Consider the following 22,500-nt stretch of genomic DNA (forward strand, 5'->3'; position numbering starts at 1 on the left):
ATGCTGGCTTTTAGAAAGACGTGTTTTACCGCTCTATTTATTACAATCATTTACATGTATTATAGAGTTTTAAGTGTTTTACATGTTTTTCAGGCCATTTTATTACTCTTAACATTTTAAGTGTATGTGTCTTTAATAAATGGATGGTTGGCCTGTCATGTGACTAGACACATGACAGGAAGCAGGAAGTACAACTGTATAAGAGAGCAGCATGACAAACAAAGGACAGTCACCAAACTGTTGGATTGAGGAGTTGCTAATTTTAGAGCTCACCTTTCCATTCACCACCTGCAAACTTTGGATTACACTTTCTGTGGATTGTATATACACTGGTGGACACTCACATTGGACTTATCAACACACTGGGGTTCTTGGACTGTTTTTAGGGTATGGACAAATGAACTGTATTCTTTTAACAGAGTTTACCTGTTTTTAGGGTATGGACAAATGAACTGTATTCTTTTAACAGAGTTTACCTAGTTTTATCGTGTTGTTTTAAAGTCTTTTATGTGAACCTTTTAAATACACCAAATCTATTTAAACCAATTTTCTTTTATGTCTCATTCTTTTAACCACTAGTCATCTCTCACAGTTAAATCTGACCCCATTTTAGTCTTGTAACTCGGCTGATAAGGCCGATTGTTACACTTTTATGGGAGACCGCCTGGGAATACCAGGTGCTGTAAGCTTTTGCCTTTTCTTCACTATTTATATAATATGCTGGCTTTTACGGAGGCTGATCTTTAAATAGCCCACTTTTTGGAGCAGCCCTCGCTTATGGCCATACCGCGCTGAGAGCACCCGATCTCGTCTGATCTCGGAAGCTAAGCAGCGTCGGGCCTGGTTAGTACTTGGATGGGAGACCGCCTGGGAATACCAGGTGCTGTAAGCTTTTGCCTTTTCTTCACCATTTATACAATATGCTGGCTTTTACGGAGGCTGATCTTTAAATAGCCCACTTTTTGGAGCAGCCCTCGCTTATGGCCATACCGCGCTGAGAGCGCCCGATCTCGTCTGATCTCGGAAGCTAAGCAGCGTCGGGCCTGGTTAGTACTTGGATGGGAGACCGCCTGGGAATATCAGGTGCTGTAAGCTTTTGCCTTTTCTTCACTATTTAAATAATATGCTGGCTTTTAGAAAGACGTGTTTTACCGCTCTATTTATTACAATCATTTACATGTATTATAGAGTTTTAAGTGTTTTACATGTTTTTTAGGCCATTTTATTACTCTTAACATTTTAAGTGTATGTGTCTTTAATAAATGGATGGTTGGCCTGTCATGTGACTAGACACATGACAGGAAGCAGGAAGTACAACTGTATAAGAGAGCAGCATGACAAACAAAGGACAGTCACCAAACTGTTGGATTGAGGAGTTGCTAATTTTAGAGCTCACCTTTCCATTCACCACCTGCAAACTTTGGATTACACTTTCTGTGGATTGTATATACACTGGTGGACACTCACATTGGACTTATCAACACACTGGGGTTCTTGGACTGTTTTTAGGGTATGGACAAATGAACTGTATTCTTTTAACAGAGTTTACCTGTTTTTAGGGTATGGACAAATGAACTGTATTCTTTTAACAGAGTTTACCTAGTTTTATCGTGTTGTTTTAAAGTCTTTTATGTGAACCTTGTAAATACACCAAATCTATTTAAACCAATTTTCTTTTATGTCTCATTCTTTTAACCACTAGTCATCTCTCACAGTTAAATCTGACCCCATTTTAGTCTTGTAACTCGGCTGATAAGGCCGATTGTTACACTTTTATGGGAGACCGCCTGGGAATACCAGGTGCTGTAAGCTTTTGCCTTTTCTTCACTATTTATATAATATGCTGGCTTTTACGGAGGCTGATCTTTAAATAGCCCACTTTTTGGAGCAGCCCTCGCTTATGGCCATACCGCGCTGAGAGCGCCCGATCTCGTCTGATCTCGGAAGCTAAGCAGCGTCGGGCCTGGTTAGTACTTGGATGGGAGACCGCCTGGGAATACCAGGTGCTGTAAGCTTTTGCCTTTTCTTCACTATGTATACAATATGCTGGCTTTTACGGAGGCTGATCTTTAAATAGCCCACTTTTTGGAGCAGCCCTCGCTTATGGCCATACCGCGCTGAGAGCGCCCGATCTCGTCTGATCTCGGAAGCTAAGCAGCGTCGGGCCAGGTTAGTACTTGGATGGGAGACCGCCTGGGAATACCAGGTGCTGTAAGCTTTTGCCTTTTCTTCACTATTTATATAATATGCTGGCTTTTAGAAAGACGTGTTTTACCGCTCTATTTATTACAATCATTTACATGTATTATAGAGTTTTAAGTGTTTTACATGTTTTTTAGGCCATTTTATTACTCTTAACATTTTAAGTGTATGTGTCTTTAATAAATGGATGGTTGGCCTGTCATGTGACTAGACACATGACAGGAAGCAGGAAGTACAACTGTATAAGAGAGCAGCATGACAAACAAAGGACAGTCACCAAACTGTTGGATTGAGGAGTTGCTAATTTTAGAGCTCACCTTTCCATTCACCAACTGCAAACTTTGGATTACACTTTCTGTGGATTGTATATACACTGGTGGACACTCACATTGGACTTATCAACACACTGGGGTTCTTGGACTGTTTTTAGGGTATGGACTGATGAACTGTATTCTTTTAACAGAGTTTACCTGTTTTTAGGGTATGGACAAATGAACTGTATTCTTTTAACAGAGTTTACCTAGTTTTATCGTGTTGTTTTAAAGTCTTTTATGTGAACCTTGTAAATACACCAAATCTATTTAAACCAATTTTCTTTTATGTCTCATTCTTTTAACCACTAGTCATCTCTCACAGTTAAATCTGACCCCATTTTAGTCTTGTAACTCGGCTGATAAGGCCGATTGTTACACTTTTACGGGAGACCGCCTGGGAATACCATGTGCTGTAAGCTTTTGCCTTTTCTTCACTATTTATATAATATGCTGGCTTTTACGGAGGCTGATCTTTAAATAGCCCACTTTTTGGAGCAGCCCTCGCTTATGGCCATACCGCGCTGAGAGCGCCCGATCTCGTCTGATCTCGGAAGCTAAGCAGCGTCGGGCCTGCTTAGTACTTGGATGGGAGACCGCCTGGGAATACCAGGTGCTGTAAGCTTTTGCCTTTTCTTCACTATTTATATAATATGCTGGGTTTTACGGAGGTTGATTTTTAAATAGCCCACTTTTTGGAGCATCCCTCGCTTATGGCCATACCGCGCTGAGAGCGCCCGATCTCGTCTGATCTCGGAAGCTAAGCAGCGTCGGGCCTGGTTAGTACTTGGATGGGAGACCGCCTGGGAATACCAGGTGCTGTAAGCTTTTGCCTTTTCTTCACTATTTATATAATATGCTGGCTTTTAGAAAGACGTGTTTTACCGCTCTATTTATTACAATCATTTACATGTATTATAGAGTTTTAAGTGTTTTACATGTTTTTCAGGCCATTTTATTACTCTTAACATTTTAAGTGTATGTGTCTTTAATAAATGGATGGTTGGCCTGTAATGTGACTAGACACATGACAGGAAGCAGGAAGTACAACTGTATAAGAGAGCAGCATGACAAACAAAGGACAGTCACCAAACTGTTGGATTGAGGAGTTGCTAATTTTAGAGCTCACCTTTCCATTCACCACCTGCAAACTTTGGATTACACTTTCTGTGGATTGTATATACACTGGTGGACAGTCACATTGGACTTATCAACACACTGGGGTTCTTGGACTGTTTTTAGGGTATGGACAAATGAACTGTATTCTTTTAACAGAGTTTACCTGTTTTTAGGGTATGGACAAATGAACTGTATTCTTTTAACAGAGTTTACCTAGTTTTATCGTGTTGTTTTAAAGTCTTTTATGTGAACCTTTTAAATACACCAAATCTATTTAAACCAATTTTCTTTTATGTCTCATTCTTTTAACCACTAGTCATCTCTCACAGTTAAATCTGACCCCATTTTAGTCTTGTAACTCGGCTGATAAGGCCGATTGTTACACTTTTACGGGAGACCGCCTGGGAATACCAGGTGCTGTAAGCTTTTGCCTTTTCTTCACTATTTATATAATATGCTGGCTTTTACGGAGGCTGATCTTTAAATAGCCCACTTTTTGGAGCAGCCCTCGCTTATGGCCATACCGCGCTGAGAGCACCCGATCTCGTCTGATCTCGGAAGCTAAGCAGCGTCGGGCCTGGTTAGTACTTGGATGGGAGACCGCCTGGGAATACCAGGTGCTGTAAGCTTTTGCCTTTTCTTCACTATTTATATAATATGCTGGCTTTTACGGAGGCTGATCTTTAAATAGCCCACTTTTTGGAGCAGCCCTCGCTTATGGCCATACCGCGCTGAGAGCGCCCGATCTCGTCTGATCTCGAAAGCTAAGCAGCGTCGGGCCTGGTTAGTACTTGGATGGGAGACCGCCTGGGAATACCAGGTGCTGTAAGCTTTTGCCTTTTCTTCACTATTTATATAATATGCTGGCTTTTAGAAAGACGTGTTTTACCGCTCTATTTATTACAATCATTTACATGTATTATAGAGTTTTAAGTGTTTTACATGTTTTTTAGGCCATTTTATTACTCTTAACATTTTAAGTGTATGTGTCTTTAATAAATGGATGGTTGGCCTGTCATGTGACTAGACACATGACAGGAAGCAGGAAGTACAACTGTATAAGAGAGCAGCATGACAAACAAAGGACAGTCACCAAACTGTTGGATTGAGGAGTTGCTAATTTTAGAGCTCACCTTTCCATTCACCACCTGCAAACTTTGGATTACACTTTCTGTGGATTGTATATACACTGGTGGACACTCACATTGGACTTATCAACATACTGGGGTTCTTGGACTGTTTTTAGGGTATGGACAAATGAACTGTATTCTTTTAACAGAGTTTACCTGTTTTTAGGGTATGGACAAATGAACTGTATTCTTTTAACAGAGTTTACCTAGTTTTATAGTGTTGTTTTAAAGTCTTTTATGTGAACCTTGTAAATACACCAAATCTATTTAAACCAATTTTCTTTTATGTCTCATTCTTTTAACCACTAGTCATCTCTCACAGTTAAATCTGACCCCATTTTAGTCTTGTAACTCGGCTGATAAGGCCGATTGTTACACTTTTATGGGAGACCGCCTGGGAATACCAGGTGCTGTAAGCTTTTGCCTTTTCTTCACTATTTATATAATATGCTGGCTTTTACGGAGGCTGATCTTTAAATAGCCCACTTTTTGGAGCAGCCCTCGCTTATTGCCATACCGCGCTGAGAGCGCCCGATCTCTTCTGATCTCGGAAGTTAAGCAGCGTCGGGCCTGGTTAGTACTTGGATGGGAGACCGCCTGGGAATACCAGGTGCTGTAAGCTTTTGCCTTTTCTTCACTATTTATATAATATGCTGGCTTTTACGGAGGCTGATCTTTAAATAGCCCACTTTTTGGAGCAGCCCTCGCTTATGGCCATACCGCGCTGAGAGCGCCCGATCTCTTCTGATCTCGGAAGCTAAACAGCGTCGGGCCTGGTTAGTACTTGGATAGGAGACCGCCTGGGAATACCAGGTGCTGTAAGCTTTTGCCTTTTCTTCACTATTTATATAATATGCTGGCTTTTAGAAAGACGTGTTTTACCGCTCTATTTATTACAATCATTTACATGTATTATAGAGTTTTAAGTGTTTTACATGTTTTTTAGGCCATTTTATTACTCTTAACATTTTAAGTGTATGTGTCTTTAATAAATGGATGGTTGGCCTGTCATGTGACTAGACACATGACAGGAAGCAGGAAGTACAACTGTATAAGAGAGCAGCATGACAAACAAAGGACAGTCACCAAACTGTTGGATTGAGGAGTTGCTAATTTTAGAGCTCACCTTTCCATTCACCACCTGCAAACTTTGGATTACACTTTCTGTGGATTGTATATACACTGGTGGACACTCACATTGGACTTATCAACACACTGGGGTTCTTGGACTGTTTTTAGGGTATGGACAAATGAACTGTATTCTTTTAACAGAGTTTACCTGTTTTTAGGGTATGGACAAATGAACTGTATTCTTTTAACAGAGTTTACCTAGTTTTATCGTGCTGTTTTAAAGTCTTTTATGTGAACCTTGTAAATACACCAAATCTATTTAAACCAATTTTCTTTTATGTCTCATTCTTTTAACCACTAGTCATCTCTCACAGTTAAATCTGACCCCATTTTAGTCTTGTAACTCGGCTGATAAGGCCGATTGTTACACTTTTACGGGAGACCGCCTGGGAATACCAGTTGCTGTAAGCTTTTGCCTTTTCTTCACTATTTATATAATATGCTGGCTTTTACGGAGGCTGATCTTTAAATAGCCCACTTTTTGGAGCAGCCCTCGCTTATGGCCATATCGCGCTGAGAGCGCCCGATCTCGTCTGATCTCGGAAGCTAAGCAGCGTCGGGCCTGGTTAGTACTTGGATGGGAGACCGCCTGGGAATACCAGGTGCTGTAAGCTTTTGCCTTTTCTTCACCATTTATACAATATGCTGGCTTTTACGGAGGCTGATCTTTAAATAGCCCACTTTTTGGAGCAGCCCTCGCTTATGGCCATACCGCGCTGAGAGCGCCCGATCTCGTCTGATCTCGGAAGCTAAGCAGCGTCGGGCCTGGTTAGTACTTGGATGGGAGACCGCCTGGGAATATCAGGTGCTGTAAGCTTTTGCCTTTTCTTCACTATTTATATAATATGCTGGCTTTTAGAAAGACGTGTTTTACCGCTCTATTTATTACAATCATTTACATGTATTATAGAGTTTTAAGTGTTTTACATGTTTTTTAGGCCATTTTATTACTCTTAACATTTTAAGTGTATGTGTCTTTAATAAATGGATGGTTGGCCTGTCATGTGACTAGACACATGACAGGAAGCAGGAAGTACAACTGTATAAGAGAGCAGCATGACAAACAAAGGACAGTCACCAAACTGTTGGATTGAGGAGTTGCTAATTTTAGAGCTCACCTTTCCATTCACCACCTGCAAACTTTGGATTACACTTTCTGTGGATTGTATATACACTGGTGGACACTCACATTGGACTTATCAACACACTGGGGTTCTTGGACTGTTTTTAGGGTATGGACAAATGAACTGTATTCTTTTAACAGAGTTTACCTGTTTTTAGGGTATGGACAAATGAACTGTATTCTTTTAACAGAGTTTACCTAGTTTTATCGTGTTGTTTTAAAGTCTTTTATGTGAACCTTGTAAATACACCAAATCTATTTAAACCAATTTTCTTTTATGTCTCATTCTTTTAACCACTAGTCATCTCTCACAGTTAAATCTGACCCCATTTTAGTCTTGTAACTCGGCTGATAAGGCCGATTGTTACACTTTTATGGGAGACCGCCTGGGAATACCAGGTGCTGTAAGCTTTTGCCTTTTCTTCACTATTTATATAATATGCTGGCTTTTACGGAGGCTGATCTTTAAATAGCCCACTTTTTGGAGCAGCCCTCGCTTATGGCCATACCGCGCTGAGAGCGCCCGATCTCGTCTGATCTCGGAAGCTAAGCAGCGTCGGGCCTGGTTAGTACTTGGATGGGAGACCGCCTGGGAATACCAGGTGCTGTAAGCTTTTGCCTTTTCTTCACTATGTATACAATATGCTGGCTTTTACGGAGGCTGATCTTTAAATAGCCCACTTTTTGGAGCAGCCCTCGCTTATGGCCATACCGCGCTGAGAGCGCCCGATCTCGTCTGATCTCGGAAGCTAAGCAGCGTCGGGCCAGGTTAGTACTTGGATGGGAGACCGCCTGGGAATACCAGGTGCTGTAAGCTTTTGCCTTTTCTTCACTATTTATATAATATGCTGGCTTTTAGAAAGACGTGTTTTACCGCTCTATTTATTACAATCATTTACATGTATTATAGAGTTTTAAGTGTTTTACATGTTTTTTAGGCCATTTTATTACTCTTAACATTTTAAGTGTATGTGTCTTTAATAAATGGATGGTTGGCCTGTCATGTGACTAGACACATGACAGGAAGCAGGAAGTACAACTGTATAAGAGAGCAGCATGACAAACAAAGGACAGTCACCAAACTGTTGGATTGAGGAGTTGCTAATTTTAGAGCTCACCTTTCCATTCACCAACTGCAAACTTTGGATTACACTTTCTGTGGATTGTATATACACTGGTGGACACTCACATTGGACTTATCAACACACTGGGGTTCTTGGACTGTTTTTAGGGTATGGACAAATGAACTGTATTTTTTTAACAGAGTTTACCTGTTTTTAGGGTATGGACAAATGAACTGTATTCTTTTAACAGAGTTTACCTAGTTTTATCGTGTTGTTTTAAAGTCTTTTATGTGAACCTTGTAAATACACCAAATCTATTTAAACCAATTTTCTTTTATGTCTCATTCTTTTAACCACTAGTCATCTCTCACAGTTAAATCTGACCCCATTTTAGTCTTGTAACTCGGCTGATAAGGCCGATTGTTACACTTTTACGGGAGACCGCCTGGGAATACCAGGTGCTGTAAGCTTTTGCCTTTTCTTCACTATTTATATAATATGCTGGCTTTTACGGAGGCTGATCTTTAAATAGCCCACTTTTTGGAGCAGCCCTCGCTTATGGCCATACCGCGCTGAGAGCGCCCGATCTCGTCTGATCTCGGAAGCTAAGCAGCGTCGGGCCTGCTTAGTACTTGGATGGGAGACCGCCTGGGTATACCAGGTGCTGTAAGCTTTTGCCTTTTCTTCACTATTTATATAATATGCTGGGTTTTACGGAGGTTGATTTTTAAATAGCCCACTTTTTGGAGCATCCCTCGCTTATGGCCATACCGCGCTGAGAGTGCCCGATCTCGTCTGATCTCGGAAGCTAAGCAGCGTCGGGCCTGGTTAGTACTTGGATGGGAGACCGCCTGGGAATACCAGGTGCTGTAAGCTTTTGCCTTTTCTTCACTATTTATATAATATGCTGGCTTTTAGAAAGACGTGTTTTACCGCTCTATTTATTACAATCATTTACATGTATTATAGAGTTTTAAGTGTTTTACATGTTTTTCAGGCCATTTTATTACTCTTAACATTTTAAGTGTATGTGTCTTTAATAAATGGATGGTTGGCCTGTCATGTGACTAGACACATGACAGGAAGCAGGAAGTACAACTGTATAAGAGAGCAGCATGACAAACAAAGGACAGTCACCAAACTGTTGGATTGAGGAGTTGCTAATTTTAGAGCTCACCTTTCCATTCACCACCTGCAAACTTTGGATTACACTTTCTGTGGATTGTATATACACTGGTGGACAGTCACATTGGACTTATCAACACACTGGGGTTCTTGGACTGTTTTTAGGGTATGGACAAATGAACTGTATTCTTTTAACAGAGTTTACCTGTTTTTAGGGTATGGACAAATGAACTGTATTCTTTTAACAGAGTTTACCTAGTTTTATCGTGTTGTTTTAAAGTCTTTTATGTGAACCTTGTAAATACACCAAATCTATTTAAACCAATTTTCTTTTATGTCTCATTCTTTTAACCACTAGTCATCTCTCACAGTTAAATCTGACCCCATTTTAGTCTTGTAACTCGGCTGATAAGGCCGATTGTTACACTTTTATGGGAGACCGCCTGGGAATACCAGGTGCTGTAAGCTTTTGCCTTTTCTTCACTATTTATATAATATGCTGGCTTTTACGGAGGCTGATCTTTAAATAGCCCACTTTTTGGAGCAGCCCTCGCTTATGGCCATACCGCGCTGAGAGCACCCGATCTCGTCTGATCTCGGAAGCTAAGCAGCGTCGGGCCTGGTTAGTACTTGGATAGGAGACCGCCTGGGAATACCAGGTGCTGTAAGCTTTTGCCTTTTCTTCACTATGTATACAATATGCTGGCTTTTACGGAGGCTGATCTTTAAATAGCCCACTTTTTGGAGCAGCCCTCGCTTATGGCCATACCGCGCTGAGAGCGCCCGATCTCGTCTGATCTCGGAAGCTAAGCAGCGTCGGGCCAGGTTAGTACTTGGATGGGAGACCGCCTGGGAATACCAGGTGCTGTAAGCTTTTGCCTTTTCTTCACTATTTATATAATATGCTGGCTTTTAGAAAGACGTGTTTTACCGCTCTATTTATTACAATCATTTACATGTATTATAGAGTTTTAAGTGTTTTACATGTTTTTTAGGCCATTTTATTACTCTTAACATTTTAAGTGTATGTGTCTTTAATAAATGGATGGTTGGCCTGTCATGTGACTAGACACATGACAGGAAGCAGGAAGTACAACTGTATAAGAGAGCAGCATGACAAACAAAGGACAGTCACCAAACTGTTGGATTGAGGAGTTGCTAATTTTAGAGCTCACCTTTCCATTCACCAACTGCAAACTTTGGATTACACTTTCTGTGGATTGTATATACACTGGTGGACACTCACATTGGACTTATCAACACACTGGGGTTCTTGGACTGTTTTTAGGGTATGGACAAATGAACTGTATTCTTTTAACAGAGTTTACCTGTTTTTAGGGTATGGACAAATGAACTGTATTCTTTTAACAGAGTTTACCTAGTTTTATCGTGTTGTTTTAAAGTCTTTTATGTGAACCTTGTAAATACACCAAATCTATTTAAACCAATTTTCTTTTATGTCTCATTCTTTTAACCACTAGTCATCTCTCACAGTTAAATCTGACCCCATTTTAGTCTTGTAACTCGGCTGATAAGGCCGATTGTTACACTTTTACGGGAGACCGCCTGGGAATACCAGGTGCTGTAAGCTTTTGCCTTTTCTTCACTATTTATATAATATGCTGGCTTTTACGGAGGCTGATCTTTAAATAGCCCACTTTTTGGAGCAGCCCTCGCTTATGGCCATACCGCGCTGAGAGCGCCCGATCTCGTCTGATCTCGGAAGCTAAGCAGCGTCGGGCCTGCTTAGTACTTGGATGGGAGACCGCCTGGGAATACCAGGTGCTGTAAGCTTTTGCCTTTTCTTCACTATTTATATAATATGCTGGGTTTTACGGAGGTTGATTTTTAAATAGCCCACTTTTTGGAGCATCCCTCGCTTATGGCCATACCGCGCTGAGAGCGCCCGATCTCGTCTGATCTCGGAAGCTAAGCAGCGTCGGGCCTGGTTAGTACTTGGATGGGAGACCGCCTGGGAATACCAGGTGCTGTAAGCTTTTGCCTTTTCTTCACTATTTATATAATATGCTGGCTTTTAGAAAGACGTGTTTTACCGCTCTATTTATTACAATCATTTACATGTATTATAGAGTTTTAAGTGTTTTACATGTTTTTCAGGCCATTTTATTACTCTTAACATTTTAAGTGTATGTGTCTTTAATAAATGGATGGTTGGCCTGTCATGTGACTAGACACATGACAGGAAGCAGGAAGTACAACTGTATAAGAGAGCAGCATGACAAACAAAGGACAGTCACCAAACTGTTGGATTGAGGAGTTGCTAATTTTAGAGCTCACCTTTCCATTCACCACCTGCAAACTTTGGATTACACTTTCTGTGGATTGTATATACACTGGTGGACACTCACATTGGACTTATCAACACACTGGGGTTCTTGGACTGTTTTTAGGGTATGGACAAATGAACTGTATTCTTTTAACAGAGTTTACCTGTTTTTAGGGTATGGACAAATGAACTGTATTCTTTTAACAGAGTTTACCTAGTTTTATCGTGTTGTTTTAAAGTCTTTTATGTGAACCTTTTAAATACACCAAATCTATTTAAACCAATTTTCTTTTATGTCTCATTCTTTTAACCACTAGTCATCTCTCACAGTTAAATCTGACCCCATTTTAGTCTTGTAACTCGGCTGATAAGGCCGATTGTTACACTTTTATGGGAGACCGCCTGGGAATACCAGGTGCTGTAAGCTTTTGCCTTTTCTTCACTATTTATATAATATGCTGGCTTTTACGGAGGCTGATCTTTAAATAGCCCACTTTTTGGAGCAGCCCTCGCTTATGGCCATACCGCGCTGAGAGCACCCGATCTCGTCTGATCTCGGAAGCTAAGCAGCGTCGGGCCTGGTTAGTACTTGGATGGGAGACCGCCTGGGAATACCAGGTGCTGTAAGCTTTTGCCTTTTCTTCACTATTTATATAATATGCTGGCTTTTACGGAGGCTGATCTTTAAATAGCCCACTTTTTGGAGCAGCCCTCGCTTATGGCCATACCGCGCTGAGAGCGCCCGATCTCGTCTGATCTCGGAAGCTAAGCAGCGTCGGGCCTGGTTAGTACTTGGATGGGAGACCGCCGGGGAATACCAGGTGCTGTAAGCTTTTGCCTTTTCTTCACTATTTATATAATATGCTGGCTTTTAGAAAGACGTGTTTTACCGCTCTATTTATTACAATCATTTACATGTATTATAGAGTTTTAAGTGTTTTACATGTTTTTTAGGCCATTTTATTACTCTTAACATTTTAAGTGTATGTGTCTTTAATAAATGGATGGTTGGCCTGTCATGTGACTAGACACATGACAGGAAGCAGGAAGTACAACTGTATAAGAGAGCAGCATGACAAACAAAGGACAGTCACCAAACTGTTGGATTGAGGAGTTGCTAATTTTAGAGCTCACCTTTCCATTCACCACCTGCAAACTTTGGATTACACTTTCTGTGGATTGTATATACACTGGTGGACACTCACATTGGACTTATCAACACACTGGGGTTCTTGGACTGTTTTTAGGGTATGGACAAATGAACTGTATTCTTTTAACAGAGTTTACCTGTTTTTAGGGTATGGACAAATGAACTGTATTCTTTTAACAGAGTTTACCTAGTTTTATAGTGTTGTTTTAAAGTCTTTTATGTGAACCTTGTAAATACACCAAATCTATTTAAACCAATTTTCTTTTATGTCTCATTCTTTTAACCACTAGTCATCTCTCACAGTTAAATCTGACCCCATTTTAGTCTTGTAACTCGGCTGATAAGGCCGATTGTTACACTTTTATGGGAGACCGCCTGGGAATACCAGGTGCTGTAAGCTTTTGCCTTTTCTTCACTATTTATATAATATGCTGGCTTTTACGGAGGCTGATCTTTAAATAGCCCACTTTTTGGAGCAGCCCTCGCTTATTGCCATACCGCGCTGAGAGCGCCCGATCTCTTCTGATCTCAGAAGCTAAGCAGCGTCGGGCCTGGTTAGTACTTGGATGGGAGACCGCCTGGGAATACCAGGTGCTGTAAGCTTTTGCCTTTTCTTCACTATTTATATAATATGCTGGCTTTTACGGAGGCTGATCTTTAAATAGCCCACTTTTTGGAGCAGCCCTCGCTTATGGCCATACCGCGCTGAGAGCGCCCGATCTCGTCTGATCTCGGAAGCTAAGCAGCGTCGGGCCTGGTTAGTACTTGGATGGGAGACCGCCTGGGAATACCAGGTGCTGTAAGCTTTTGCCTTTTCTTCACTATTTATATAATATGCTGGCTTTTAGAAAGACGTGTTTTACCGCTCTATTTATTACAATCATTTACCTGTATTATAGAGTTTTAAGTGTTTTACATGTTTTTTAGGCCATTTTATTACTCTTAACATTTTAAGTGTATGTGTCTTTAATAAATGGATGGTTGGCCTGTCATGTGACTAGACACATGACAGGAAGCAGGAAGTACAACTGTATAAGAGAGCAGCATGACAAACAAAGGACAGTCACCAAACTGTTGGATTGAGGAGTTGCTAATTTTAGAGCTCACCTTTCCATTCACCACCTGCAAACTTTGGATTACACTTTCTGTGGATTGTATATACACTGGTGGACAGTCACATTGGACTTATCAACACACTGGGGTTCTTGGACTGTTTTTAGGGTATGGACAAATGAACTGTATTCTTTTAACAGAGTTTACCTGTTTTTAGGGTATGGACAAATGAACTGTATTCTTTTAACAGAGTTTACCTAGTTTTATCGTGTTGTTTTAAAGTCTTTTATGTGAACCTTGTAAATACACCAAATCTATTTAAACCAATTTTCTTTTATGTCTCATTCTTTTAACCACTAGTCATCTCTCACAGTTAAATCTGACCCCATTTTAGTCTTGTAACTCGGCTGATAAGGCTGATTTTTACACTTTTCTGGGAGACCGCCTGGGAATACCAGGTGCTGTAAGCTTTTGCCTTTTCTTCACTATTTATATAATATGCTGGCTTTTACGGATTCTGATCTTTAAATAGCCCACTTTTTGGAGCAACCCTCGCTTATGGCCATACCGCGCTGAGAGCGCCCGATCTCGTCTGATCTCGGAAGCTAAGCAGCGTCGGGCCTGGTTAGTACTTGGATTGGAGACCGCCTGGGAATACCAGGTGCTGTAAGCTTTTGCCTTTTCTTCACTATTTATATAATATGCTGGCTTTTACGGAGGCTGATCTTTAAATAGCCCACTTTTTGGAGCAGCCCTCGCTTATGGCCATACCGCGCTGAGAGCGCCCGATCTCGTCTGATCTCGGTAGCTAAGCAGCGTCGGGCCTGGTTAGTACTTGGAAGGGAGACCGCCTGGGAATACCACGTGCTGTAAGCTTTTGCCTTTTCTTCACTATTTATATAATATGCTGGCTTTTAGAAAGATGTGTTTTACCGCTCTATTTATTACAATCATTTACATGTATTATAGAGTTTTAAGTGTTTTACATGTTTTTTAGGCCATTTTATTACTCTTAACATTTTAAGTGTATGTGTCTTTAATAAATGGATGGTTGGCCTGTCATGTGACTAGACACATGACAGGAAGCAGGAAGTACAACTGTATAAGAGAGCAGCATGACAAACAAAGGACAGTCACCAAACTGTTGGATTGAGGAGTTGCTAATTTTAGAGCTCACCTTTCCATTCACCACCTGCAAACTTTGGATTACACTTTCTGTGGATTGTATATACACTGGTGGACACTCACATTGGACTTATCAACACACTGGGGTTCTTGGACTGTTTTTAGGGTATGGACAAATGAACTGTATTCTTTTAACAGAGTTTACCTAGTTTTATCGTGTTGTTTTAAAGTCTTTTATGTGAACCTTGTAAATACACCAAATCTATTTAAACCAATTTTCTTTTATGTCTCATTCTTTTAACCACTAGTCATCTCTCACAGTTAAATCTGACCCCATTTTAGTCTTGTAACTCGGCTGATAAGGCCGATTGTTACACTTTTATGGGAGACCGCCTGGGAATACCAGGTGCTGTAAGCTTTTGCCTTTTCTTCACTATTTATATAATATGCTGGCTTTTACGGAGGCTGATCTTTAAATAGCCCACTTTTTGGAGCAGCCCTCGCTTATTGCCATACCGCGCTGAGAGCGCCCGATCTCTTCTGATCTCGGAAGCTAAGCAGCGTCGGGCCTGGTTAGTACTTGGATGGGAGACCGCCTGGGAATACCAGGTGCTGTAAGCTTTTGCCTTTTCTTCACTATTTATATAATATGCTGGCTTTTACGGAGGCTGATCTTTAAATAGCCCACTTTTTGGAGCAGCCCTCGCTTATGGCCATACCGCGCTGAGAGCGCCCGATCTCGTCTGATCTCGGAAGCTAAGCAGCGTCGGGCCTGGTTAGTACTTGGATGGGAGACCGCCTGGGAATACCAGGTGCTGTAAGCTTTTGCCTTTTCTTCACTATTTATATAATATGCTGGCTTTTAGAAAGACGTGTTTTACCGCTCTATTTATTACAATCATTTACATGTATTATAGAGTTTTAAGTGTTTTACATGTTTTTTAGGCCATTTTATTACTCTTAACATTTTAAGTGTATGTGTCTTTAATAAATGGATGGTTGGCCTGTCATGTGACTAGACACATGACAGGAAGCAGGAAGTACAACTGTATAAGAGAGCAGCATGACAAACAAAGGACAGTCGCCAAACTGTTGGATTGAGGAGTTGCTAATTTTAGAGCTCACCTTTCCATTCACCACCTGCAAACTTTGGATTACACTTTCTGTGGATTGTATATACACTGGTGGACACTCACATTGGACTTATCAACACACTGGGGTTCTTGGACTGTTTTTAGGGTATGGACAAATGAACTGTATTCTTTTAACAGAGTTTACCTGTTTTTAGGGTATGGACAAATGAACTGTATTCTTTTAACAGAGTTTACCTAGTTTTATCGTGTTGTTTTAAAGTCTTTTATGTGAACCTTGTAAATACACCAAATCTATTTAAACCAATTTTCTTTTATGTCTCATTCTTTTAACCACTAGTCATCTCTCACAGTTAAATCTGACCCCATTTTAGTCTTGTAACTCGGCTGATAAGGCCGATTGTTACACTTTTATGGGAGACCGCCTGGGAATACCAGGTGCTGTAAGCTTTTGCCTTTTCTTCACTATTTATATAATATGCTGGCTTTTACGGAGGCTGATCTTTAAATAGCCCACTTTTTGGAGCAGCCCTCGCTTATTGCCATACCGCGCTGAGAGCGCCCGATCTCTTCTGATCTCGGAAGCTAAGCAGCGTCGGGCCTGGTTAGTACTTGGATGGGAGACCGCCTGGGAATACCAGGTGCTGTAAGCTTTTGCCTTTTCTTCACTATTTATATAATATGCTGGCTTTTACGGAGGCTGATCTTTAAATAGCCCACTTTTTGGAGCAGCCGTCGCTTATGGCCATACCGCGCTGAGAGCGCCCGATCTCGTCTGATCTCGGAAGCTAAGCAGCGTCGGGCCTGGTTAGTACTTGGATGGGAGACCGCCTGGGAATACCAGGTGCTGTAAGCTTTTGCCTTTTCTTCACTATTTATATAATATGCTGGCTTTTAGAAAGACGTGTTTTACCGCTCTATTTATTACAATCATTTACATGTATTATAGAGTTTTAAGTGTTTTACATGTTTTTTAGGCCATTTTATTACTCTTAACATTTTAAGTGTATGTGTCTTTAATAAATGGATGGTTGGCCTGTCATGTGACTAGACACATGACAGAAAGCAGGAAGTACAACTGTATAAGAGAGCAGCATGACAAACAAAGGACAGTCACCAAACTGTTGGATTGAGGAGTTGCTAATTTTAGAGCTCACCTTTCCATTCACCACCTGCAAACTTTGGATTACACTTTCTGTGGATTGTATATACACTGGTGGACAGTCACATTGGACTTATCAACACACTGGGGTTCTTGGACTGTTTTTAGGGTATGGACAAATGAACTGTATTCTTTTAACAGAGTTTACCTGTTTTTAGGGTATGGACAAATGAACTGTATTCTTTTAACAGAGTTTACCTAGTTTTATCGTGTTGTTTTAAAGTCTTTTATGTGAACCTTGTAAATACACCAAATCTATTTAAACCAATTTTCTTTTATGTCTCATTCTTTTAACCACTAGTCATCTCTCACAGTTAAATCTGACCCCATTTTAGTCTTGTAACTCGGCTGATAAGGCCGATTGTTACACTTTTATGGGAGACCGCCTGGGAATACCAGGTGCTGTAAGCTTTTGCCTTTTCTTCACTATTTATATAATATGCTGGCTTTTACGGAGGCTGATCTTTAAATAGCCCACTTTTTGGAGCTGCCCTCGCTTATGGCCATACCGCGCTGAGAGCGCCCGATCTCGTCTGATCTCGGAAGCTAAGCAGCATCGGGCCTGGTTAGTACTTGGATGGGAGACCGCCTGGGAATACCAGGTGCTGGAAGCTTTTGCCTTTTCTTCACTATTTATATAATATGCTGGCTTTTACGGAGGCTGATCTTTAAATAGCCCACTTTTTGGAGCAGCCCTCGCTTATGGCCATACCGCGCTGAGAGCGCCCGATCTCGTCTGATCTCGGAAGCTAAGCAGCGTCGGGCCTGGTTAGTACTTGGATGGGAGACCGCCTGGGAATACCAGGTGCTGTAAGCTTTTGCCTTTTCTTCACTATTTATATAATATGCTGGCTTTTAGAAAGACGTGTTTTACCGCTCTATTTATTACAATCATTTACATGTATTATAGAGTTTTAAGTGTTTTACATGTTTTTTTTAGGCCATTTTATTACTCTTAACATTTTAAGTGTATGTGTCTTTAATAAATGGATGGTTGGCCTGTCATGTGACTAGACACATGACAGGAAGCAGGAAGTACAACTGTATAAGAGAGCAGCATGACAAACAAAGGACAGTCACCAAACTGTTGGATTGAGGAGTTGCTAATTTTAGAGCTCACCTTTCCATTCACCACCTGCAAACTTTGGATTACACTTTCTGTGGATTGTATATACACTGGTGGACACTCACATTGGACTTATCAACACACTGGGGTTCTTGGACTGTTTTTAGGGTATGGACAAATGAACTGTATTCTTTTAACAGAGTTTACCTGTTTTTAGGGTATGGACAAATGAACTGTATTCTTTTAACAGAGTTTACCTAGTTTTATAGTGTTGTTTTAAAGTCTTTTATGTGAACCTTGTAAATACACCAAATCTATTTAAACCAATTTTCTTTTATGTCTCATTCTTTTAACCACTAGTCATCTCTCACAGTTAAATCTGACCCCATTTTAGTCTTGTAACTCGGCTGATAAGGCCGATTGTTACACTTTTATGGGAGACCGCCTGGGAATACCAGGTGCTGTAAGCTTTTGCCTTTTCTTCACTATTTATATAATATGCTGGCTTTTACGGAGGCTGATCTTTAAATAGCCCACTTTTTGGAGCAGCCCTCGCTTATGGCCATACCGCGCTGAGAGCGCCCGATCTCGTCTGATCTCGGAAGCTAAGCAGCGTCGGGCCTGGTTAGTACTTGGATGGGAGACCGCCTGGGAATACCAGGTGCTGTAAGCTTTTGCCTTTTCTTCACTATTTATATAATATGCTGGCTTTTAGAAAGACGTGTTTTACCGCTCTATTTATTACAATCATTTACCTGTATTATAGAGTTTTAAGTGTTTTACATGTTTTTTAGGCCATTTTATTACTCTTAACATTTTAAGTGTATGTGTCTTTAATAAATGGATGGTTGGCCTGTCATGTGACTAGACACATGACAGGAAGCAGGAAGTACAACTGTATAAGAGAGCAGCATGACAAACAAAGGACAGTCACCAAACTGTTGGATTGAGGAGTTGCTAATTTTAGAGCTCACCTTTCCATTCACCACCTGCAAACTTTGGATTACACTTTCTGTGGATTGTATATACACTGGTGGACAGTCACATTGGACTTATCAACACACTGGGGTTCTTGGACTGTTTTTAGGGTATGGACAAATGAACTGTATTCTTTTAACAGAGTTTACCTGTTTTTAGGGTATGGACAAATGAACTGTATTCTTTTAACAGAGTTTACCTAGTTTTATCGTGTTGTTTTAAAGTCTTTTATGTGAACCTTGTAAATACACCAAATCTATTTAAACCAATTTTCTTTTATGTCTCATTCTTTTAACCACTAGTCATCTCTCACAGTTAAATCTGACCCCATTTTAGTCTTGTAACTCGGCTGATAAGGCTGATTTTTACACTTTTCTGGGAGACCGCCTGGGAATACCAGGTGCTGTAAGCTTTTGCCTTTTCTTCACTATTTATATAATATGCTGGCTTTTACGGATTCTGATCTTTAAATAGCCCACTTTTTGGAGCAACCCTCGCTTATGGCCATACCGCGCTGAGAGCGCCCGATCTCGTCTGATCTCGGAAGCTAAGCAGCGTCGGGCCTGGTTAGTACTTGGATTGGAGACCGCCTGGGAATACCAGGTGCTGTAAGCTTTTGCCTTTTCTTCACTATTTATATAATATGCTGGCTTTTACGGAGGCTGATCTTTAAATAGCCCACTTTTTGGAGCAGCCCTCGCTTATGGCCATACCGCGCTGAGAGCGCCCGATCTCGTCTGATCTCGGTAGCTAAGCAGCGTCGGGCCTGGTTAGTACTTGGAAGGGAGACCGCCTGGGAATACCAGGTGCTGTAAGCTTTTGCCTTTTCTTCACTATTTATATAATATGCTGGCTTTTAGAAAGATGTGTTTTACCGCTCTATTTATTACAATCATTTACATGTATTATAGAGTTTTAAGTGTTTTACATGTTTTTTAGGCCATTTTATTACTCTTAACATTTTAAGTGTATGTGTCTTTAATAAATGGATGGTTGGCCTGTCATGTGACTAGACACATGACAGGAAGCAGGAAGTACAACTGTATAAGAGAGCAGCATGACAAACAAAGGACAGTCACCAAACTGTTGGATTGAGGAGTTGCTAATTTTAGAGCTCACCTTTCCATTCACCACCTGCAAACTTTGGATTACACTTTCTGTGGATTGTATATACACTGGTGGACACTCACATTGGACTTATCAACACACTGGGGTTCTTGGACTGTTTTTAGGGTATGGACAAATGAACTGTATTCTTTTAACAGAGTTTACCTAGTTTTATCGTGTTGTTTTAAAGTCTTTTATGTGAACCTTGTAAATACACCAAATCTATTTAAACCAATTTTCTTTTATGTCTCATTCTTTTAACCACTAGTCATCTCTCACAGTTAAATCTGACCCCATTTTAGTCTTGTAACTCGGCTGATAAGGCCGATTGTTACACTTTTATGGGAGACCGCCTGGGAATACCAGGTGCTGTAAGCTTTTGCCTTTTCTTCACTATTTATATAATATGCTGGCTTTTACGGAGGCTGATCTTTAAATAGCCCACTTTTTGGAGCAGCCCTCGCTTATTGCCATACCGCGCTGAGAGCGCCCGATCTCTTCTGATCTCGGAAGCTAAGCAGCGTCGGGCCTGGTTAGTACTTGGATGGGAGACCGCCTGGGAATACCAGGTGCTGTAAGCTTTTGCCTTTTCTTCACTATTTATATAATATGCTGGCTTTTACGGAGGCTGATCTTTAAATAGCCCACTTTTTGGAGCAGCCCTCGCTTATGGCCATACCGCGCTGAGAGCGCCCGATCTCGTCTGATCTCGGAAGCTAAGCAGCGTCGGGCCTGGTTAGTACTTGGATGGGAGACCGCCTGGGAATACCAGGTGCTGTAAGCTTTTGCCTTTTCTTCACTATTTATATAATATGCTGGCTTTTAGAAAGACGTGTTTTACCGCTCTATTTATTACAATCATTTACATGTATTATAGAGTTTTAAGTGTTTTACATGTTTTTTAGGCCATTTTATTACTCTTAACATTTTAAGTGTATGTGTCTTTAATAAATGGATGGTTGGCCTGTCATGTGACTAGACACATGACAGGAAGCAGGAAGTACAACTGTATAAGAGAGCAGCATGACAAACAAAGGACAGTCGCCAAACTGTTGGATTGAGGAGTTGCTAATTTTAGAGCTCACCTTTCCATTCACCACCTGCAAACTTTGGATTACACTTTCTGTGGATTGTATATACACTGGTGGACACTCACATTGGACTTATCAACACACTGGGGTTCTTGGACTGTTTTTAGGGTATGGACAAATGAACTGTATTCTTTTAACAGAGTTTACCTGTTTTTAGGGTATGGACAAATGAACTGTATTCTTTTAACAGAGTTTACCTAGTTTTATCGTGTTGTTTTAAAGTCTTTTATGTGAACCTTGTAAATACACCAAATCTATTTAAACCAATTTTCTTTTATGTCTCATTCTTTTAACCACTAGTCATCTCTCACAGTTAAATCTGACCCCATTTTAGTCTTGTAACTCGGCTGATAAGGCCGATTGTTACACTTTTATGGGAGACCGCCTGGGAATACCAGGTGCTGTAAGCTTTTGCCTTTTCTTCACTATTTATATAATATGCTGGCTTTTACGGAGGCTGATCTTTAAATAGCCCACTTTTTGGAGCAGCCCTCGCTTATTGCCATACCGCGCTGAGAGCGCCCGATCTCTTCTGATCTCGGAAGCTAAGCAGCGTCGGGCCTGGTTAGTACTTGGATGGGAGACCGCCTGGGAATACCAGGTGCTGTAAGCTTTTGCCTTTTCTTCACTATTTATATAATATGCTGGCTTTTACGGAGGCTGATCTTTAAATAGCCCACTTTTTGGAGCAGCCGTCGCTTATGGCCATACCGCGCTGAGAGCGCCCGATCTCGTCTGATCTCGGAAGCTAAGCAGCGTCGGGCCTGGTTAGTACTTGGATGGGAGACCGCCTGGGAATACCAGGTGCTGTAAGCTTTTGCCTTTTCTTCACTATTTATATAATATGCTGGCTTTTAGAAAGACGTGTTTTACCGCTCTATTTATTACAATCATTTACATGTATTATAGAGTTTTAAGTGTTTTACATGTTTTTTAGGCCATTTTATTACTCTTAACATTTTAAGTGTATGTGTCTTTAATAAATGGATGGTTGGCCTGTCATGTGACTAGACACATGACAGGAAGCAGGAAGTACAACTGTATAAGAGAGCAGCATGACAAACAAAGGACAGTCACCAAACTGTTGGATTGAGGAGTTGCTAATTTTAGAGCTCACCTTTCCATTCACCACCTGCAAACTTTGGATTACACTTTCTGTGGATTGTATATACACTGGTGGACAGT

At 40.9% G+C, this 22,500-nt stretch overlaps 39 non-coding genes across 39 annotated transcripts; all 39 read left to right on the top strand.

Annotated features, from left to right (window-relative positions):
• The first annotated feature begins 773 nt into the window (after positions 1–773).
• Positions 774–892, top strand: LOC141339563 (5S ribosomal RNA). The gene has a single exon (XR_012356146.1). It is a non-coding gene; the product is annotated as a 5S ribosomal RNA (ribosomal RNA).
• An 84-nt stretch (positions 893–976) lies between these two features.
• Positions 977–1,095, top strand: LOC141339681 (5S ribosomal RNA). The gene has a single exon (XR_012356259.1). It is a non-coding gene; the product is annotated as a 5S ribosomal RNA (ribosomal RNA).
• Positions 1,096–1,896: 801 nt separating this feature from the next.
• Positions 1,897–2,015, top strand: LOC141339540 (5S ribosomal RNA). The gene has a single exon (XR_012356125.1). It is a non-coding gene; the product is annotated as a 5S ribosomal RNA (ribosomal RNA).
• An 84-nt stretch (positions 2,016–2,099) lies between these two features.
• On the top strand, positions 2,100–2,218 carry LOC141339945 (5S ribosomal RNA). Its single transcript, XR_012356511.1, has one exon. It is a non-coding gene; the product is annotated as a 5S ribosomal RNA (ribosomal RNA).
• Positions 2,219–3,019: 801 nt separating this feature from the next.
• Positions 3,020–3,138, top strand: LOC141339824 (5S ribosomal RNA). The gene has a single exon (XR_012356392.1). It is a non-coding gene; the product is annotated as a 5S ribosomal RNA (ribosomal RNA).
• Positions 3,139–3,222: 84 nt separating this feature from the next.
• LOC141339541 (5S ribosomal RNA) lies at positions 3,223–3,341 on the top strand. The gene has a single exon (XR_012356126.1). It is a non-coding gene; the product is annotated as a 5S ribosomal RNA (ribosomal RNA).
• Positions 3,342–4,142: 801 nt separating this feature from the next.
• Positions 4,143–4,261, top strand: LOC141339575 (5S ribosomal RNA). Its single transcript, XR_012356159.1, has one exon. It is a non-coding gene; the product is annotated as a 5S ribosomal RNA (ribosomal RNA).
• Positions 4,262–4,345: 84 nt separating this feature from the next.
• On the top strand, positions 4,346–4,464 carry LOC141339768 (5S ribosomal RNA). The gene has a single exon (XR_012356341.1). It is a non-coding gene; the product is annotated as a 5S ribosomal RNA (ribosomal RNA).
• Positions 4,465–5,265: 801 nt separating this feature from the next.
• Positions 5,266–5,384, top strand: LOC141339852 (5S ribosomal RNA). Its single transcript, XR_012356421.1, has one exon. It is a non-coding gene; the product is annotated as a 5S ribosomal RNA (ribosomal RNA).
• Positions 5,385–5,468: 84 nt separating this feature from the next.
• Positions 5,469–5,587, top strand: LOC141339390 (5S ribosomal RNA). Its single transcript, XR_012355987.1, has one exon. It is a non-coding gene; the product is annotated as a 5S ribosomal RNA (ribosomal RNA).
• An 801-nt stretch (positions 5,588–6,388) lies between these two features.
• Positions 6,389–6,507, top strand: LOC141339751 (5S ribosomal RNA). Its single transcript, XR_012356325.1, has one exon. It is a non-coding gene; the product is annotated as a 5S ribosomal RNA (ribosomal RNA).
• An 84-nt stretch (positions 6,508–6,591) lies between these two features.
• On the top strand, positions 6,592–6,710 carry LOC141339683 (5S ribosomal RNA). Its single transcript, XR_012356261.1, has one exon. It is a non-coding gene; the product is annotated as a 5S ribosomal RNA (ribosomal RNA).
• An 801-nt stretch (positions 6,711–7,511) lies between these two features.
• LOC141339542 (5S ribosomal RNA) lies at positions 7,512–7,630 on the top strand. Its single transcript, XR_012356127.1, has one exon. It is a non-coding gene; the product is annotated as a 5S ribosomal RNA (ribosomal RNA).
• An 84-nt stretch (positions 7,631–7,714) lies between these two features.
• LOC141339956 (5S ribosomal RNA) lies at positions 7,715–7,833 on the top strand. The gene has a single exon (XR_012356522.1). It is a non-coding gene; the product is annotated as a 5S ribosomal RNA (ribosomal RNA).
• Positions 7,834–8,634: 801 nt separating this feature from the next.
• Positions 8,635–8,753, top strand: LOC141339395 (5S ribosomal RNA). The gene has a single exon (XR_012355992.1). It is a non-coding gene; the product is annotated as a 5S ribosomal RNA (ribosomal RNA).
• An 84-nt stretch (positions 8,754–8,837) lies between these two features.
• LOC141339700 (5S ribosomal RNA) lies at positions 8,838–8,956 on the top strand. Its single transcript, XR_012356277.1, has one exon. It is a non-coding gene; the product is annotated as a 5S ribosomal RNA (ribosomal RNA).
• An 801-nt stretch (positions 8,957–9,757) lies between these two features.
• LOC141339706 (5S ribosomal RNA) lies at positions 9,758–9,876 on the top strand. Its single transcript, XR_012356283.1, has one exon. It is a non-coding gene; the product is annotated as a 5S ribosomal RNA (ribosomal RNA).
• An 84-nt stretch (positions 9,877–9,960) lies between these two features.
• On the top strand, positions 9,961–10,079 carry LOC141339967 (5S ribosomal RNA). Its single transcript, XR_012356533.1, has one exon. It is a non-coding gene; the product is annotated as a 5S ribosomal RNA (ribosomal RNA).
• Positions 10,080–10,880: 801 nt separating this feature from the next.
• Positions 10,881–10,999, top strand: LOC141339826 (5S ribosomal RNA). Its single transcript, XR_012356394.1, has one exon. It is a non-coding gene; the product is annotated as a 5S ribosomal RNA (ribosomal RNA).
• Positions 11,000–11,083: 84 nt separating this feature from the next.
• Positions 11,084–11,202, top strand: LOC141339544 (5S ribosomal RNA). Its single transcript, XR_012356128.1, has one exon. It is a non-coding gene; the product is annotated as a 5S ribosomal RNA (ribosomal RNA).
• An 801-nt stretch (positions 11,203–12,003) lies between these two features.
• LOC141339587 (5S ribosomal RNA) lies at positions 12,004–12,122 on the top strand. Its single transcript, XR_012356171.1, has one exon. It is a non-coding gene; the product is annotated as a 5S ribosomal RNA (ribosomal RNA).
• Positions 12,123–12,206: 84 nt separating this feature from the next.
• On the top strand, positions 12,207–12,325 carry LOC141339759 (5S ribosomal RNA). The gene has a single exon (XR_012356332.1). It is a non-coding gene; the product is annotated as a 5S ribosomal RNA (ribosomal RNA).
• An 801-nt stretch (positions 12,326–13,126) lies between these two features.
• On the top strand, positions 13,127–13,245 carry LOC141339407 (5S ribosomal RNA). Its single transcript, XR_012356003.1, has one exon. It is a non-coding gene; the product is annotated as a 5S ribosomal RNA (ribosomal RNA).
• Positions 13,246–13,329: 84 nt separating this feature from the next.
• LOC141339545 (5S ribosomal RNA) lies at positions 13,330–13,448 on the top strand. The gene has a single exon (XR_012356129.1). It is a non-coding gene; the product is annotated as a 5S ribosomal RNA (ribosomal RNA).
• Positions 13,449–14,249: 801 nt separating this feature from the next.
• Positions 14,250–14,368, top strand: LOC141339962 (5S ribosomal RNA). The gene has a single exon (XR_012356528.1). It is a non-coding gene; the product is annotated as a 5S ribosomal RNA (ribosomal RNA).
• Positions 14,369–14,452: 84 nt separating this feature from the next.
• Positions 14,453–14,571, top strand: LOC141339413 (5S ribosomal RNA). Its single transcript, XR_012356009.1, has one exon. It is a non-coding gene; the product is annotated as a 5S ribosomal RNA (ribosomal RNA).
• Positions 14,572–15,322: 751 nt separating this feature from the next.
• On the top strand, positions 15,323–15,441 carry LOC141339913 (5S ribosomal RNA). The gene has a single exon (XR_012356481.1). It is a non-coding gene; the product is annotated as a 5S ribosomal RNA (ribosomal RNA).
• An 84-nt stretch (positions 15,442–15,525) lies between these two features.
• On the top strand, positions 15,526–15,644 carry LOC141339546 (5S ribosomal RNA). The gene has a single exon (XR_012356130.1). It is a non-coding gene; the product is annotated as a 5S ribosomal RNA (ribosomal RNA).
• An 801-nt stretch (positions 15,645–16,445) lies between these two features.
• Positions 16,446–16,564, top strand: LOC141339914 (5S ribosomal RNA). Its single transcript, XR_012356482.1, has one exon. It is a non-coding gene; the product is annotated as a 5S ribosomal RNA (ribosomal RNA).
• Positions 16,565–16,648: 84 nt separating this feature from the next.
• On the top strand, positions 16,649–16,767 carry LOC141339547 (5S ribosomal RNA). Its single transcript, XR_012356131.1, has one exon. It is a non-coding gene; the product is annotated as a 5S ribosomal RNA (ribosomal RNA).
• Positions 16,768–17,568: 801 nt separating this feature from the next.
• Positions 17,569–17,687, top strand: LOC141339400 (5S ribosomal RNA). The gene has a single exon (XR_012355997.1). It is a non-coding gene; the product is annotated as a 5S ribosomal RNA (ribosomal RNA).
• An 84-nt stretch (positions 17,688–17,771) lies between these two features.
• On the top strand, positions 17,772–17,890 carry LOC141339548 (5S ribosomal RNA). Its single transcript, XR_012356132.1, has one exon. It is a non-coding gene; the product is annotated as a 5S ribosomal RNA (ribosomal RNA).
• An 803-nt stretch (positions 17,891–18,693) lies between these two features.
• Positions 18,694–18,812, top strand: LOC141339549 (5S ribosomal RNA). Its single transcript, XR_012356133.1, has one exon. It is a non-coding gene; the product is annotated as a 5S ribosomal RNA (ribosomal RNA).
• Positions 18,813–19,613: 801 nt separating this feature from the next.
• Positions 19,614–19,732, top strand: LOC141339963 (5S ribosomal RNA). Its single transcript, XR_012356529.1, has one exon. It is a non-coding gene; the product is annotated as a 5S ribosomal RNA (ribosomal RNA).
• Positions 19,733–19,816: 84 nt separating this feature from the next.
• Positions 19,817–19,935, top strand: LOC141339875 (5S ribosomal RNA). Its single transcript, XR_012356444.1, has one exon. It is a non-coding gene; the product is annotated as a 5S ribosomal RNA (ribosomal RNA).
• A 751-nt stretch (positions 19,936–20,686) lies between these two features.
• On the top strand, positions 20,687–20,805 carry LOC141339916 (5S ribosomal RNA). The gene has a single exon (XR_012356484.1). It is a non-coding gene; the product is annotated as a 5S ribosomal RNA (ribosomal RNA).
• An 84-nt stretch (positions 20,806–20,889) lies between these two features.
• LOC141339551 (5S ribosomal RNA) lies at positions 20,890–21,008 on the top strand. The gene has a single exon (XR_012356135.1). It is a non-coding gene; the product is annotated as a 5S ribosomal RNA (ribosomal RNA).
• An 801-nt stretch (positions 21,009–21,809) lies between these two features.
• On the top strand, positions 21,810–21,928 carry LOC141339917 (5S ribosomal RNA). Its single transcript, XR_012356485.1, has one exon. It is a non-coding gene; the product is annotated as a 5S ribosomal RNA (ribosomal RNA).
• Positions 21,929–22,012: 84 nt separating this feature from the next.
• LOC141339552 (5S ribosomal RNA) lies at positions 22,013–22,131 on the top strand. The gene has a single exon (XR_012356136.1). It is a non-coding gene; the product is annotated as a 5S ribosomal RNA (ribosomal RNA).
• Positions 22,132–22,500: the final 369 nt, after the last annotated feature.

This window comes from Garra rufa, chromosome 7 (assembly GCF_049309525.1).
Source record: "Garra rufa chromosome 7, GarRuf1.0, whole genome shotgun sequence".
NCBI lineage: Eukaryota > Metazoa > Chordata > Actinopteri > Cypriniformes > Cyprinidae > Garra > Garra rufa.